The sequence below is a fragment of the Lepidochelys kempii genome, chromosome 1 (assembly GCF_965140265.1).
Source record: "Lepidochelys kempii isolate rLepKem1 chromosome 1, rLepKem1.hap2, whole genome shotgun sequence".
Taxonomy (NCBI): domain Eukaryota; kingdom Metazoa; phylum Chordata; order Testudines; family Cheloniidae; genus Lepidochelys; species Lepidochelys kempii.
In genome coordinates this window covers 14,029,468-14,047,638 of record NC_133256.1, presented here as the reverse complement: position 1 = coordinate 14,047,638, position 18,171 = coordinate 14,029,468, and the positions used below count along the sequence as shown (strand labels likewise).

Below are 18,171 nucleotides of genomic sequence, written 5' to 3'. Positions count from 1 at the left end.
ATAGTATGACAATGAGAAGGAGAAGGAAAATCTAGCAAAGGAAACTAGTGTTTACTTTTACAAAAGGTGTGAGGGGACAGGAACTGTAGCCCAGAGAGCTAGCTTCGCCTTTTATTTTTCTCAGCAGTAATGCAAGAACCTACAGGCCTGTAGCCTGTTAGACATTGGCTTAAGCAAGTTAGCATAGGTATAGTAGGCCTATGACCTTTAGCATAGATAAAATGGCCCGTCACTTACCCTAAATTATGGAAAACTGGGAATAGCTTGCTCAGTAGCAGGAGCTGGTACATAACGGTACCAGGCAAAAGCAGGAATATTAGGGATGATTGTTTTTTAATAAGACTTAAAACCAAGATCCTGAACATAGGTGGTCATTGATTACATGGCATCGTTTATAAGAATAGTGACAAATTTTAATTGGGCAAGTACATTCCACCAACCTAAAGTCACTGGAAGACAAGTGACGGTTGGTGACAGATGGACTGTCAGTCATGGGGACTACAGGCCCTGGGGGGAAGGATCTGGAAGGGGATGGCACATGGTCATTGACAGACTGCCAGTTAGTCTGAGATGTTACTGGAACTAAAGGGAATGTTCTGGAAGAGGGTGTCAGTCAACAACAGACTGGAAGTCAGAGCAATTATAGGGACATGAGGGAATGTTCTGGAAGAGGCTAGTAGGTGGTCAATTAAAAGCTGCCATTTAGCCAGGGAAGTTACAGTGAGGTGGAGAAAAGTTTCGAGAAGAGGATGTCAGATGGTCAGTGACAGACCAGCAGTTAGTCAGGGCTCTGGAGGTGGTAGTGACACTGGGGAGGTGGCCACTGACTGATGGGAAGTTACATCAGGAACATTACAGGGACCTGAGGGAAGATTCTAGAAGAGGGTGGCAGTTGGTCAGTGAGAAGGACAGTTAGTCAGGGATATTATGAGACCTTGGGGGAATGCCCTGGATGAAGGTGTCAGTCAGTATGGTACAGCTGGGCAGTCAGCCAGGGATGTGCAAGGACCTGAGGGTGGCCATTCTTTGACTAAAAGCAGCTAATTAGTCAGGGAAGTTACAGGGCAGTAGGGGAAGATTCTGAAAGAGGATGCCAAATGTTCAGTGACAGACTGGCACTTAGGGGTGTAAGTCAGGCCTGAGGAAAGGCCCTACAGGAGGGTGGCTGTTGGTCAGTTACATCAGGAATATTACAGGGATCTGAGGGAAGATTCTAGGAGAGGATTTGCCTATCTAGGTTCCTGTATGGCCTTAATCACCATAGTATGCAAGCTTCTCACACCCATTAATAGATTTTATCCTCGTAAGACCCCTGTGAGGTAGGAAAGTATTATCCCCATTTCACAGATGAAGAACTGAGGCACAGTGTAGATTAAGTAGCCTGCCCAAAGTCACATAACCTGTTATAGAGCGAGGAACTGAACCCAGACTTCTAAGGTCCGATCCAGTCCAGTGGCTTAACCACAAGGGCATTCCGCCTCTCAAGGACAGCACTTAGTCAGTGACAGACTAGTAATTATTCAGGAACGATCCAGGGACTTGGTGGGAAGGCTTTGGAAGATGAAGACAGTTAGCCACTAAGACCAAAGCTCATCCAAAAGAAATTCCATCAAAATTTTCAACAAAAATGAAAAATATACTTTTTCCCCCAAGTTTTCTGTGGAAAATTTCAATTTTTTTGGGTCTAAAACCTGAACAAAGGACTTTGATCCAAAATGAAAGTTGCTATTTGCTCCTTGTGTCCCCAGGCTCTTGTAGGGCTAGACTACATTGCCCATAATGACAGGTTTCAGAGTAACAGCCGTGTTAGTCTGTATTTGCAAAAAGAAAAGGAGGACTTGTGGCACCTTAGAGACTAACCAATTTATTTGAGTATAAGCTTTCGTGAGCTACAGCTCACTTCATGTGATGCATACTGTGGAAAGTGTAGAAGATCTTTTATACACACAAAGCATGAAAAAAAATACCTCCCCCCACCCCACTCTCCTGCTGGCAATAGCTTATCTAAAGTGATCACTCTCCTTACAATGTGTATGATAACCTGGATTTGTGCTGGAAATGGCCCAACTTGATTATCATACACATTGTAAGGAGAGTGGTCACTTTAGATAAGCTATTGCCAGCAGGAGAGTGGGGTGGGGGGAGGTATTGTTTCATGCTTTGTGTGTATAAAAGATCTTCTACACTTTCCACAGTATGCATCCGATGAAGTGAGCTGTAGCTCACGAAAGCTTATGCTCAAATAAATCGGTTAGCCTCTAAGGTGCCACAAGTACTCCTTTTCTTATTGCCCATAATGCATCACAGTCTCCCCTCTTGGAAGAATCTGTGACTCCTGGAGTCCCTGGCCACGGTGCATTATGGGAGATGTAGTCCAGCTGTGGATCCCAGCCCATAGAGAAGAATGGGGACCCAAAGGACAAACTACAATTACCATAAGGCACTACAACTCCAATTTTCAGCCAAAATATTTCAGTTTTCTCTCAAAATATGTCAACAAAAAACTGAAATTTTAGTCAAAACCCCAATTTTCTGACAAAAACAGTTTTGACAGAAAATTTTCAAGCATTCCTAATCGACAAACTAGCAGCGAGAGGAAATTCTAGAAAAGAGTGGCAGATGCTCAGTGACAGACTGACAGCTATTCAGAGATGATAGAGAGAAGTTGGGGGGAAGATCCTGGAAGTCAGTCAGTTACATATTGAAACTTAGTCAGCTGTGTCACAGAAGCTAGCGGGAAGGGTTAGGAAGGTGATGGCAGTTGGTCAGGGATGTTGCAGAGGACTGGGAAGGTGGCTCTGGAAGGAAGTGGCAGTCAATCTATTATATACTGGCAGTTAATCTGAGATGTTCTAGAGACCAGAAAGAAGGCTCTGGAAGGATGGTGGGATTGCTCAGTTACACACTGGCAAAGCGACCATGACTTTCTTTATCAAGCAGCCAGTTTGGGAAGAAGTTAATCTAGTTTCCTGACGAAGTGAATTGACATGGAAGTCCCGCTTGTCAGCTGGCTCTCGTGCGTTCTGTCAGCGTGCTGTCCAGCGCCATGCAGATAGCTGGTTTAGCAGAACTCGACAGTACTACCCAGTGTTGTTAAGTGCTGAAGGCTGGAATGTTGATGCCTTAGTAACGCTCTTCAGGCTGTCCTTGGAGCCCCAATATTAATTATTATTATTATTATCATCAACAGCAGATGAGGCAGCCACTCATTCAGCAAACCTCCACATTACTCACAACCACCACAGGCATGGTTCGGTGACAAACGCACTCAGCCAGGTTTATTGCCCTCGAGGCACAGGCCTAGCACCCTGGTACGCATGGCAAGGTTTATTGCCCTCGAGGCACAGGCCTAGCACCCTGGCAAGGCATGGCTCAATCAGCAGTGGAAGTCTCTGCTGTCCCTAGGCCACACAAAGGATTATGGTGAAGTACCCTGACATTTATAGGATAAAACAATTAAAATACACAACTTACACACCACCTTACGTATTTCATGACGTATGTTTGTTACCTCCCTTTGTTCCTGATATCTTAAACAAAATATCCCTATTCATTATTCTGTCAAACCATCTTACCTTGTGCTACTCTGTACTAGCTGGAATATATTTACATAAATATCTAGTGCCTAGTACACTAGCAACAACTTTGCCAAGTTCATGTACTGGACAGTGAACTTATAAGTAAGGCTAAGATTTTGTCACAGATATTTTTAGTAAAAGTCACAGACAGGTCATGGGCAAAAAAGAAAAATTTGCAGAAACCGTGACCTGTCCGTGACTTTTACTAAAATTATCCATGACAAAATGGGGATCTGTGGATCCCCACACTGCCAGCAGAGGCGCAGCTGCGCAGGAGCTAGGTGTTGTATGCAAAGGGAAACTGAGGCACACTACCATATTGCTTTCATGGCTAAATACCAATATTCCTATACTATCGACAACATTAATATCTACATTGTCTTTCTATTAATTGGGTTCCAAACATTTGCCAGAGCTTGTATGGATAAAGTAGCTATGTTCTTTAGCTCTTGGCAGGATCACGAGACATACAGGAACCATGCTGCAAAAGCAGGTCCAATCCACTATTGTTCTAACCACCTTGAGTTTGTAAAGAGATTCAATCATGTTATTGAACATGACTTTGATAAACCATTTCTATTATACACTGATACGGCTTCTAACCCAATACTAGCTGTAATAAGAGAGAACCAAGAATGGGGAGCACTTGGGATGCAGTCAGCAATGTTTGTGTCATCCCTTCCTGCATCAGTTTTGCATTGGGGGTGTGATGTTATTGACACAAACTGTGATCATATAGATCATTGTTGCAACCAAGGTCCTATAATGGCACCAAATCTTGTACAAAGGTGGTCACATAAGGTGTCCATGAAAAGGTTATGATTTGCTGGTTATGATTATGCTATCTTTATGCATGTATAATTTTTGTATTTAAAGTTATAAGTATTGGCTCTACACTGTCTGTATTTCAAACTTGTGCTATGCTTCTGGGTGACACCCCAGACAATTTGGCATCAACACTGCCTAGTCTGCTTGATGGCCCATTAAAGACAATCAACTATACAACTGACCCGCTGAGAGCAGGCAGATACACCTTGTGACTCAGCAAGGCATGCAGGGACATTCCTTTGGCCAGAACTCTAAGGTTTTTCCATGCCATGTGCTGGGTAGCTTGTGTTTGGAACAAAGGAAGCACAAGCCACATGGTAAAAGGACTATAAAAGGCAGCTGGATCGTCTCCATTTGGTCTTCAATCCTGCTTCTAACCTCTGGAGGAACTTTGCCTGACTGGAGCTCTGAACAAAGGACTGAATGACCCATTCCAGCTGTGAATGTACTCCAGAGACTTGATTTGAGCCTGCAGTTTATTCCATCACTGCTACAAGAACTTTGCCATTACTGTATGTAATTGATTCCATTTAACCAATTTTAGCTCTCATTTTTTTTCCCTTTTATGAATAAACCTTTAGATGCAAAAGGATTGGTAACAGCATGAGTTGTGGGTAAGATCTGACTTGTATATTGACATGGGTCAGGGGCTTGGTCCTTTGGGATCGGGAAAACCTTTTTTCTTTTACTGGGTCTTTTATTGGTTTTCATAACCAGTTGTCCCCATAATGAGTGGCACTGGTGGTGGAAACTGGAGTGTCTAAGGGAATTCCTTGTATGACTTATAGTTAGCCAGTGGGGTGAGACTGAAGTCTTCTCTGTTTGGCTGGTTTGGTTTGCCTAAAGGAACTCCAGCTTTGGGCTGTAACTGCCCTGCTCTAAGCAATTTATCCTGAATTGATGCTCTCAGTTGTGTTCCGCCAGAGGCAGCATCGTTACACTCAGAGGCAGAGAAAGAAAGCCAAACAGCAACCTGAAAGCACAGTGCAGGCTTGGGAGAAGTCAAGAGAGAGGTTCGAGGGGGGCGGGGGCGTAAACTAAGAAATTACTGATTTTGTTTGTGATTCTTGCTGTTTTTGGAGAAGCAAGACTTTGTACATTCCTTGTAAATAAACAAGATTGCATCAAAGAAAATACCAGACTCCATCAACAATTTCCGATACTAACTGGGCCCCAAACTTTGACTAGCCACTCTTCTCAAAAAGTGGTCACATAACTTTACTTGGCACCTAAATCATTAATTTCCAGTGTGCTGCAGAATTTTATATGGCAAATGAGAGAGGAAAGCTTATATTTTGGAAGCTGGGACAGCTGGGGCTTTTGGCATCAGGAAAGGTGAGGGGGTGGTTTGGGGGATGTTTTGGCTAGACTGATCAGCAGTGAAATAGTTGCCAATCTTGACATTTCAGGGTGCCATTTCTGTTGGGGAGGGAAAGAAGTGTAGGAGGGATGGGAATTCCTGGCATCCAGGCACTAGTAGGAAGTAGATTATATTTGTTTATCCATGTTAACACATGCATATTTCCCTTGATCCCATATATCTTGTATTTTTGCTCTCAGAGTAAAAATTAAGAATATGAGGAAACCACACAGACAGAGCTGGGTTCCAAATAACTGTGTTTACTAACTATATAGAGAAATACACTTTAAGCCAGAAGGGACCACCAGATCATTTCGTCTGACCTCCTGCATATCACAGGCCACCATCACCACCCCACACCTGCACACTAAACCAACTGAAATTAAATCAAAGTATTACAGTGTACAAGAAACTAGACTAATATGTGCCACAGGAAGAGAATAAGAGGGACCCATGTGCACCAGTATCCAAGGCCCCCTACAATGGCAGGGAAATAAGTATGTGAGATATACCCAGATAATCCTGGCAAATAACCAGCATCCTCACCTTGCAGAGGATGGTGAGAAACCCCAAAGGTAACTGCCATTCTGACCGGAGGGGAAATTCCTTCCTGATCCCACATATGGTGATCAGTTGTACCCTGAGCATGCAAACAAGAATTAGCTAGCCAAGCATCAGAGAGAGAATGCTTGGTGCCACCTCAGAGCCCAGGTCCTCCCCATCCAATGTCCCATCTCCAGATGTGGCCATCCCTGATGTTTCAGAAGAAGGAGATTAAAAACAGAACACATTTAAGGGGAAACGTACCTTCCTGACCCCTGCAGGTGGCCAGCTGAAACCTTGAAGCATGAGCTTTTAGGAATATAAGACAAACTGGAAGTGAGCCCCAAGGCTGCTGAGGTCTCCCCCTACCATCATGAGCAACTGTGTAATACAATCACACTCAGACATGTCCACCTCTCTCTAAAATTTAACTGTTTGCCCATGAAACTCCTGATGGGAGACTCTTCCAAAACTCAGCCCTTTGATGGCGAGAAACCTTGTTCTGATTTCCCGTCTGAATTTGTTCATAGCCAGTTTATATCCATTTGTTCTTGTGCCAACATTGCCATTTAGCTTAAATAGCTCTTCACCCTGCCTGGTATTTACCCTGCTAATTTGTGTGCGTGTGTGTATATATACAGTGGCTTCTGCAATCAAAGATAAGGGGAGGCCCACTAAAGGGCTATCAAACTAAAGAAATACTACCCAATTCCTATACATTACACCAGTGGTTCCCAAACTTGTTCTGCCCCTTGTGCAGGGAAAGCCCCTGGCGGGCCGGGCCAGTTTGTTTACCTGCCGCGTCCGCAGGCTCGGCCGATCGTGGCTCCCAGTGGCCACGGTTCGCTGCTCCAGGCCAATGGGAGCTGCTAGAAGCGGCGCAGGCTGAGGGACATGCTGGCTGCCGCTTCCCGTGGCCCCCACTGGCCTGGAGCAGCGAACCGCGGCCACTGGGAGCCGCAATCAGCCGAACCTGCGGATGCGGCAGATAAACAAACCAGCTTGGTCCGCCAGGGGCTTTCCCTGCACAAGCAGCAGAACAAGTTTGGGAACCGCTGTGCTACACCACAAGAACAGTTCCATTCTTGCAAGGTATTCTCAGCTAACATCCCCAAACTCAGCAGGGTCTCTCTGCAGGTTTAGAAATGGGCAGGTTCAATACTTGTGCTGAAATTGAACCCAGGACCTCTGGTTCTAAAAATCACAGATCTCTTGGTGCTCAGACAAAAGGACAAAAGACAGTAGCTACTCATAAATTTCCCTATAGAGTCTAGTGACTAGAGGAGGAAAAAGCATGGGTTACACTTAACCTCCATATGAGTCTGAAATTTCCCTTCCTCCCCACTCTTCCTTGCTCCCAGCAGATGTTTGACTCTCCAGAAGAGTCTTCTCGATTGCTTTCTCCTCTAGTAGAATTGTATATCCATAATCCTAGTAATTAAATATGGAAATGACCTATAAGGGCACTAAGCCCATCTCTGAGGCCCACAGCAAGATTGTAGATTGTTCTCTACAGAATGCAAGCAAGGCAACTGCCCGGGACCCTATGCCACAGGGGGCCATGTGAAGATAAGTTGCTCAGGCTTCAGCTTTAGCCCCGGGCGGCTGGATTCAGGACCCCAGGCTTCAGCCCCATGTGGTGAGGCTTCAGCTTTCTGCTCTGGGACCCAGAAAGTCAAAAGCTGGCCCTGCTTGGCGGGCCCCCAAAACCTGCTCGCATTCACCCAGGGAGTCCCAGACCCCTGGTTGAGAACCACTGTAATAGCTCTCACACTTTGAAAATACTTCCAGATATTCAGCCTAATAAATTTTCCCTTGCTTAGTTTCATTCCTCAAAGATCCCATTACATTCTTCATGAGAGAAGTGGTGTCCTAACCAAATTCAGCTTGAGCAATTAAATTCTGCCTATATAAATTCATGGTAAATTCAGGGGATTCAAAGAGCTCTTTGCTCAGCCAATCTTGATGTCCCATTTGTTCCTGTCTCACATGTCTATACATTTTTCCACACTGCCCCGAGTGCTTAGAATGGGAGCCCTATTCCACTACACCAAGCTGCCATCATCTCCTCATTCAAATCATTTGCACAAGAAGTCAGATTACAATAATTATGGGGGGGGGGGGGAAACCACCAATGAATCTTCAGCTGTGGATTTCTCAGTGCATTCTGTTTTCTACATGCCTGTTTTGAAATAATAATAATAATTCTTCAAGACTCTTATTAAACAGTTGCGAAATTTTGCTCTGTACCATTAAACAGTTACAGATTTTGTATAAAAACTAAGCCTACCTCTCACAAGCAAGGAAGGGGGTGGGGGATCATTGTTGTTTGTTTACTCCTGGAAGGCACTGAGACGCTTTTGTAATGGGAACCAGAACAAGAAACTAGGGGTAGAATGTGACGGTGGCATCGTTCCTCTGTACAGTTTGCAAGGTGTACTAGGAACTATATAAAATGATTATTTACATAATTTACCTACAAATTCAGCTTTAAAGAGGTGTTCCTTTCTCTCCATTTTTGCTAGTCAGAGAAAAAATGAAGAGTCTATGTGAGTTTAGTTTAGCAAACAATGTAAATAATGTAAATAAATGTAAATAAATTTAGGAATATTTTTGTAATTACTTGATGAAGCTGTGACATTTTCTTTTGCAAGAAATATTGAAAATGGTCACAGGCCACTTTTGGCCCAAGCAGTAACAAAACAGAGTGATAGTTAAATTTTATTGCTCTTCACATGGAAATTTGTTTATGAGAGGATGTAATATGTTCTGTTCTGGCTTGGTATTTAATGGTTTACCAGTTACAGTTCATGAGTAACATCTGTGTAGATGGCTTTTAATTTCTGTGTAACAAGAACGGGCTTCAAAACTTGCTGAAAGGACTTCAACTGATTTCTATTTGACTTCATATAGGTTACTAAAATAAATTTGTTATTCTCTAAAATGCCACAAGTACTCCTTTTCTTTTTGCAAATACAGACTAACACGGCTGCTACTCTGAAACCTATGACAGTTATTTCACTCCATTTTTCTGCAATACCAATTAAATATTTGTATAAATGATCTTGGAAATATAGTATTTCCATACATTTAATTTAAATTTCCAGACCTAAGCCATTTTTTCCTCATTTCCACATTTCCCTTGAAAGTCACGTATCTTGGTTTTGGAATTTGAAGCATCCAGTCAATGTGTCTCTGTCTTTCTTGAATACCCACGTCTGCTGTCTCTCTTCTATTATATTCATGTTCTGTTGTGATTATTTTTATTATGTGGTAAACAGGTTATACAATAGCTGAAACAAAACACAACACAGGTCAAAACCACTGCACAAAGAACAAGATAAGTCCAATGCAGAAATGGCCTTCACCTGCTCAATGCAACCTATTGATGTTATGCCCCTGCATTACTTACTGTCATTAAGGCCAGGTCTACACTACATACTTATCACAGTCTAATTATGTTGCTCAGGGGTGTGAAAAATCTTGGGGAAATGGAGTTAAGCCGATGGGAGAGCTCTCTCTCCGGTTGGCTTAGAGCATCTTCACCAGAAGCGCTACAGCGGCATAGCTGCACCACTGCAAGTTTCTAATGTCCACTTGCTTTTACTCTTGATATCCATGTGTAACCCTTCTGCCTGTCAGAGTTGGCAGCAACAAGGGCCAGGTTCAGTATGTAGGGGTTCCATTCCAATAACACAATGCAAAACCTGCTCGAGCCCCCACCCAGTGACCTGGGACAAATATATACACCACCCCCGCTGGGCACCTCCAAGAGGCAATACTTCCCCTCTCGCAAGCACATAGTCTGAGTGTAGCAAAAAGCCTTTTAATAATAGAAAGAAACAATGTGGCATTATGTTGGGGAAACACCACCAACAGGATTCATAACACAACCCACGAGCAAAACCCACTCCAAGCAAATTGGGGCATGTCCTTTCCCTTTGGTTCTTGAGTCCAGCAACCCAAAATCACCCAAAGTCCCAAAAGTCCAACGACCCAAAAGTCTCTGTCCTTGGCAGCCCCAGAGTTCAAAAGTTTATCTGCAGAGTTTTTACTTCCCAACCTGGGTGGAGATTGGGGGGGGTGTTAAGGGGCACCTTACGTGGTCCACCACTGATGGCTCCACCTCTCCATGGGGCTCCGCTCCGCCAGCCGCTCTGCTCCGCTCGCCGTCCCGCAAACTGAACTGTTCCGCCAGCCGCTTCGCTCGCTGTCCCGCAAACTGCTCTGCTCTGCCAGCCGCTCCGCTCACTGTCCCGCAAACTGCTCTGCTCTGCCAGCCGCTCCGCTCACTGTCCCGCAAACTGCTCTGCTCTGCCAGCCGCTCCGCTCACCATGCTGCAAACGGCTCTACCATATAGCTTCAGGCTCCCCCACTACTTAACACAACACTCAGTGATTTCAGCTCTTTTGTGAGTTCAGCTTGTAGTAGGGGAGCCACAGTGCTGGTGCACCATTAGCCCAAAGTGAATTCAGCTCAGCAGCCTGTAACTAGACTCCTAATGGAATCAAAATTAGCTCTGATATTCCACAGTGGAGAGAGGAGGAAGTGCAATTAGCACGTAAGGCCCTCACCAGGGGGCCCATGCCACCAGGTATTAATACCTGTTCCCAGCCTCTCTCAATTCACAGAGTTTTGGAACCCATGACCCTTGCCTAGCGAGTGCTACTTAGTTGATGGTGAGTCCCTCCATAATAACAAAAGGCCAAGTACAGTTCCACTGTCCTTGATTCCCATAATCAGGGTAATAACAATTTATTCTTCCTGCCCCAATAACAGAGACACTGGGGATCCCACAGCAGCCAAAGTGACCATTTGAGCAGCTATGGCCTCATTCTAGGCGGGGTGGGTGTGCCCATGCAAATGAGATCAGCCCCTGAAGTTCTATTCCACAACTTGCCACATCTCACCACCAGATGTCAGGGTGGAGCTCATCCTGACTTTGCTTACACATGTTTCCTTATTTCCACCTACCCGCAATATCCCAAATACCCCCGCATCCTCAAGGTATTCTCCCCCGGACATTTTTGGCTATCTGGAGCCACAGCTACCCTGTCCTCCGTATCATTCAACCATCTTTGAGAACAGCCCAGAGTGTAGCCCTTTTGTTCAGCATGGAGATTCATCTGCCCTTGGCTAGAGCAGAGGGTTTAACAAACAGAAGCTGCTGGGGTACTTCCCTAGAGTTGCTCACTGAGCAATTCAGTCAAGTGCATTTATTTCTGTTTGACAGAGTTGGGTTCAGATGAGGCAGATGGGTATTTTGTTCGGTGAGCTGGCATCTAGCACTGGTCATAGGGCTGGCCTGGGCTCAGTGATAACCAAACTCTTCATGTTCAGCTTGGTCCACTTCGACCAGTTCTGCAGAGCAAGAACAGGCAGCAGAGGCTGTATGATGAGTTCACTTACTCTAAGACCCACTGGCCTGTAAGTCACCAGGATGAACCTCTCCTGCCCCTCTTTTGGAGATGGGGAGTGAAGACTCTGGCTTATGGTGAGGAGAGAAAACCTATGACCCTTTCACAGAAGGGAGTAAAGTCACAGTCTGTTAAGTATGACTCATCCCAGTTTCCAACAGGGGATACAGGGGGAAACTTCTGCTTAGCCACATTTCTAAGTCCCTCTCCACAACCCGGCTCTGCTGTGATGAGCGTGGTTGAGGAGGGTTGAAATGTAGCAGGAGCAGAAGGGGAGGCAAAAATATGGGGAGAAGATCCCACTCAGCCCAGATGTAGGACACTGCTTAATACAGAACATTTGTCATGGGGATAAGGTGATAACATTTTTATTCACTTACTGCCATAGGCAAGAGGGAGCCTCCATTCCCAGAGTTACTGCTGTGGCTGCTCCTACAAGATAACTTTTCAGGTCCAAAGATAGCAGCAAGAAAACTGTGAGATCGATCCTTCTTTTTGTTCTGGTCAGGCTGCTGCTGAATGGCGTGGCTGCAAACTCCAAAGCACCATAATGTGGATCAGACCTTAACACTGCTCGTCTCCAATAGCCCAATAGCTCTAGTGAGACCTACAGGGGACCAGGCTCATAAATGGAAGTCAGACAAGAGACCAGCTGAATGGAGAAACAATGTTTTTCAAAAGTGAATTTTAGTGCAGTGCCAGACGAATAGTACCAGAAAATGAAATCTTGTGGTAACATGCTGACAGTACAGGCAGCACGAACGCAAGCTTCCCCCACCAACGTACATCTATCTAGAGAAGAAGGGGCCATCTCTAGATGTTAGATGGGGGTTTAGCGTCCATGGCCTATTCAGTTGTTTGGACATCCCAAATTAAAAAACATAGTAAGAGAAGCAAAAAAGTGCCACCGTGGCTAAACAACAAAGTAAAAGAAGCAGAGAGACACAAAAAGGCATCCTTTAAAAAGTGGAAGTTAAATCCTAGTGAGGAAAATAGAAAGGAGCATACACACTGGCAAGTGAAGTGTAAAGATATAATTAGGAAGGCCAAAAAATAATTTGAAGAATAGCTAGCCAAAGACTCAAAAAGTAATAGCAAATTTTTTAAGTACATCAGAAGCCAGAAGCCTGCTAAACAATCAGTGAGGTCACTGGATGATCAAGATGCTAAAGGAGCACTCAAGGACGATAATGTCATTGCGGAGAAACTAAAACAATTCTTTGCATCCGTCTTCATGGCTGAGGATGTGAGGGAGATTCCCAAACCTGAGTCATTCTTTTTGGGTGAAAAATCTAAGGAACTGTCCCAGATTGAGGTGTCATTAGAGGAGGTTTTGGAACAAATTGATAAACTAAACAGTAACAAGTCCCCAGGACCAGGTGGCATTCACCCAAGAGTTCTGAAGGAACTCAAATGTGAAATTGCAGAACTACTAACTGTAGTCTGTAACGTATCATTTAAATCAGCTTCTGTACCAAATGACTGGAGGATAGCTAATGTGATGCCAATTTTTAAAAAGGGCTCTAGAGGTGATCCCGGCAATTACAGGCCAGTAAGTTTGACTTCAGTACTGTGTAAACTGGTTGAAACTATAGTAAAGAATAAAATTGTCAGACACATAGATGAACATAATTTGTTGGTGAAGAGTCAACATGTTTGTTTTTTTTTTTGTAAAGGGAAATCATGCCTCACCAAACCACTAGAATTCTTTGAGGGGGTCAACAAGCATGTGGACAAGGGAGATCCAGTGGCTATAGTGTACTTGAATTTTCAGAAAGCCTTTGACAAGGCCCCCCACCAAAGGCTCTTAAGCAAAGTAGGCTGTCATGGGATAAGAGGGAAAGTCCTCTCATGGATTGGTAACTGGTTAAAAGATAGGTAACAAAGGGTAGGAATAAATGATGAGTTTTCAGAATGGAGAGAGGTACTGGGATTGGTCCTATTCAACATATTCATAAATGATCTGGGAAAAGGGGTAAACAGTGAGGTGGCAAAATTTGCAGATGATACAAAACTACTCAATATAGTTAAGTCTCAAGCAGACTGTGAAGAGCTACAAAAGGATCTCACAAAACTGGGTGACTGGGCAACAAAATGGCAGATGAAATTCAATGTTGATAAATGCAAAGCAATGCATACTGGAAAACATAATCCCAATTATACATACAGAATGATGGGGTCTAAAGCAGCAGTTACCACTCAAGAAAGTGGAGTATTGTGAATAGTTCTCTGAAAACATCCACTCAATGTGCAGCAGCTGTCAAAAAAAGCTAACAGAACGTTGGGAATCATTAAGAAAGGGACAGATAATAAGACAGCAACTATCATATTGCCTCGATATAAATCCATGGTATGCCCACATCTTGAATACTGCATGCAGTTGTGGTCACCTCATCTCAAAAAAGATATATTGCACTTGGAAAAGGTACAGAAAAGGGCAACAAAAATGATAAGGGGTATGGAACGGCTTCCATATGAAGAGCGATTAATAAGACTGGGACTTTTCATCTTGGAAAAGAGACGACTAAGGAAGGATATTATAGAGGTCTATAAAATCATGACCAGTGTGGAGAAAATAAATAAGGAAGTGTTATTTACTCCTTCTCATAACACAAGGACTAGGGGTCACCAAATGAAATTAATAAATTAATTAAATTAATAAATTAAATAATAAAACAAAGAAGAGGAAGTATTTTTTCACACAACACACAGTCAACCTGTCGAACTCCTTGCCACACAACACACAGTCAACCTGTCGAACTCCTTGCCAGAGGATGTTGTGAAGGCCAAGACTGTAACAGGGTTCAAAAAAGAACTAGATAAGTTCATGGAGGATAGGTCCATCAATGGCTATTAGCCAGGATGGGCAGGAATGGTGTCCCTAGCCTTTTTTTGCCAGAAGCTGGGAATGGGCGACAGGGGATGGATCACTTGATGATTACCTGTTCTGTTCATTCCCTTGGGGGCACCTGGCATTGGCCACTGTTGGAAGATAGTATACTGGGCTAGATGGACCTTTGGTCTGACCCAGTATCGCTGTTCTTGTGTTCACCTACCTGTCCAGTGGGAACCAGACTGAAACCACCTACTTACTTCATATGCAGAGAATGCCACTGAGTTGTGTCTTCCATAACAATGAAATTATTAGAAGGATTTTAACTCCCAACTCAGAGGGTTAAGCCAGGGTTCTGGTAGGAAGGGAACTGGCAACAGGATAGAGAGAATTTCAGACCCTGCAGTATCTGGGAGATTGCCCCAGGTCAGCAAGAAGTCTTTGCCCCTGAAAACTGGTGGCCTAAGGGAAATTATTTATCATTTTTATTACAGTAGCAACTCATGGTTTGAGTTGGTGATCTTAGTCTAGTTCTAAATAAAGACGGGTGTCCAGATCACAAACATCAACACCACAACTAGCAAGATTAAGGAAATAAATAGGGCACGTTTTATTAAAAATCAGAAAGGTGCAAAAGTTTATACAAACCTATCTACAAATTAAATTTCAGCCACCAGCCTTCTGGCAAGTTGACAGTCCATCCCCTTCTGTTGTACACTGATGTTCTTGCTTTACATTCTGTGATGAGGCAGCATTATAATAGGGGGCAGGGCTGACTCCCCCATGTGCGGGTATTCCATGGTGGTTGTTCCCTGGTCTGGAGAAGATTTAATACAAGAGACACTGTTAGGTGAAAGAATCCTCTTATGAATGAGGGTTTATAGGAGAACAAATGAACAATGTTAATCTAAACACACATGCTGAGCACCAGGATTGGTGTGTCTGCAGCTACACTGAGCTTTTTGCCCTTCTGCTCCATGGAAGGTTTCTGTCCTCCCTGAGCTTGCCTTCGGACACCTTCACTAGCTTTTGGCAGTTTTACCACCCCAGTCAAACTCCCCACCTGACACTGGAGTGTGTCATGCCCGGCATGTGCCAGGCACTTGGAGCCAGAAGTGAGAGCCCCTCAGGGCTCACCCTGCAGCTGCACTGAAGGAATGAGGCAGTGATCTGGGAACTGAGCTCAAGTAGAATGCATTAGAATGCTTTGGGGAGCACGCAGCCATTTGTCAAAACACTTCTAGGCCTGATTCTACAGCAATTCAAATAGAATATGTCTATGGTAAATCCTAGAAATGTCTATGGTAAATATGTCTATGGTAAATGGTTCGACTTTAGATTACTACAGCAAAAACTTCCTGACAAATAAACTAGACAAGTTCTGGCAATGCTGGCAATAATTGGTGCTGTTGTTAATGCATGTTACTCATTTACAATGCATGAAATAAAGTTTACCAACAGAAGCAGGAGGAGAGCCTTTTCAGGAGACAGACTGTCCAATTCCTTCTGGCTTCCTGTGCCAATCTGATGGAAACAAAGGGCATGTTCAGATACTACAATAATGAGTGTAGTATAAATGTGTAGCAGTACAGGTGTGATGGACAGAGTTTCAGGATAAATTACAAACCCTTGAGTGGTAGGTAACAAAGAGGAAATATAGGTCAGAACTAAAGCAAAAAGACCCCCAAAATCTCTAGGAGAAATACCCTCTACCTTTTCACAGTGATCTAAACACAACATATCCCAAGTGCCCCCCTGTATCCTCACTGTCAGCTACTCCAATATCTTGGAGGGGCTCAACAGTGATTCCCCTCAGGCTGATTAAACAGCTGCCATTCTTTTAGAGTTACCATGAGAAGCAGTAGTAGAAGTGGCTTCTCAGTGTGGAGGACTGTCTGTGTGGTGCAGACCAGTTCATCTGCTCAAAGATGGCAAAGATATCTCTACCAATTGAGGGTTCTTCATCAAATAGCAAATAGGCAAGAGCTGAAACGAAGAGCACAAAATGGAGGTCAGGAGACTCAAAGAAATGGGTCATTGTCCCCAGATATTCTAGGGCAGGAGTTCTCAAACTGGGGGGTCGGGACCCCTCAGGGAGTTGCGAGGTTATTACATGGGGGGTAGTGAGCTGCCAGCCTCCACCCCAAACCCCGCTTTGCCTCCAGCATTTATAATGGTGTTAAATATACAACAAAGGGTTTTTTAATTTATAAGGGGGGGGTCACACTCAGATGCTTGCTATGTGAAAGGTGTCACCTGTACAAAAGTTTGAGAACCACTGTTCTAGGGGATCATGCATCTTCACCATCAAATATCTTGGGCCATCCAGAAGCCTCCATACATCCCCATGATCAATACTACAACCTAGAGGGATCCCGTAAGGGATTTACGCAGAGGGGTGTCTTCTCATCTTGCCCTGCCCTGGCTTTATGCTCTTTCTAAAAGTCACATTGTTATTACTGCACAGGGGACAGTGAAAGGGAATGAATATTTGTCTGGGGTGGATTGATCTGAAATATTTCCACTCCCTGCCCCTCATTGCAGACCCCCAGGCATGCAACAATAAAAAGCATATGCAGATGGGCACACAGACATGCCTCCACTCATGTAAACACCAACACTCAAAGAAGTTCACACAGTATTATCATCATTAATTAATTATTAGAGTGCTGTATAAACATAAGAACGGCCATACTGAGTCAGATCAAAGGTCTATGTAGCCCAATATCCTGTCTTTGACAGTGGCCAATAAATAACACTTCCTTATTTTCTTTCTCCACACCAGTCATGATTTTATAGACTTCTATCATATCCTCCCTTAGTCGTCTCTTTTCCAAGCTGGAAAGTCCCAGTCTTATTAATCTCTCCTCATACGGAAACTGTTCCATGCCCCTGATCATTTCTGTTGTTCTTTTCTGAACCTTTTCCAATTCCAATATATTTTTTTGAGATGGGACAATGCAACAGGCACTCAGTATTCAAGATGTGGGCATACCATGGATTTATATCAAGGCAATATGATAATTGCTGTCTTATTATCTATCCCTTAATGATTCCCAATATTGTTCGCTTTTTTGACTGCTGCTGCAAATCGAGTGGGTGTTTTCAGAGAACTGTCCACAATGACTCCAAGATCTCTTTCTTGAGTGGTAACAGCTACTTTAGACCCCATCATTCTATATATATATATAGTTGGGGTTATGTTTTCCAATGTGCATTACTTTGCATTTATCAACATTGAATTTCATCTGCCATTTTGTTGCCCAGTCACCCAGTTTTGAGAGATCCTTTTGAAAGATAAAACAGCAAACATCTAATTCTGCACCAAAGATCTTACAATCTCAATGTACTTCTCACTCAGGGGCACTTCTGCAGACTCCCTCAAAGAAGTGCACTTGAAGAAAGACACAAATCTGGAAACACACCTAGATTTACACCTACCTATCTTAGCAGTATCTGAGCACCTCACAATGTTCAATGTACGTATTCTCACCTCACCTTTGTATAAAAAGATTATCCCCATTTACAGATAGGGAACAGAGGCTCAGTCACTTGTCCAAGGTCACACAGGAAGTCTGTGATAGAGCTGGGAATTGAACCCAAATCTTCCT

At 43.8% G+C, this 18,171-nt stretch overlaps 1 long non-coding RNA gene across 1 annotated transcript; it reads right to left on the bottom strand.

Annotated features, from left to right (window-relative positions):
* Positions 1 to 15,078: 15,078 nt before the first annotated feature.
* On the bottom strand, positions 15,079 to 17,908 carry LOC140899976 (uncharacterized). The gene is made up of 3 exons (XR_012155529.1): positions 16,411 to 17,908; positions 16,016 to 16,084; positions 15,079 to 15,377 (listed from the first exon to the last, which is right to left on the bottom strand). It is a non-coding gene; the product is annotated as an uncharacterized lncRNA (long non-coding RNA).
* Positions 17,909 to 18,171: the final 263 nt, after the last annotated feature.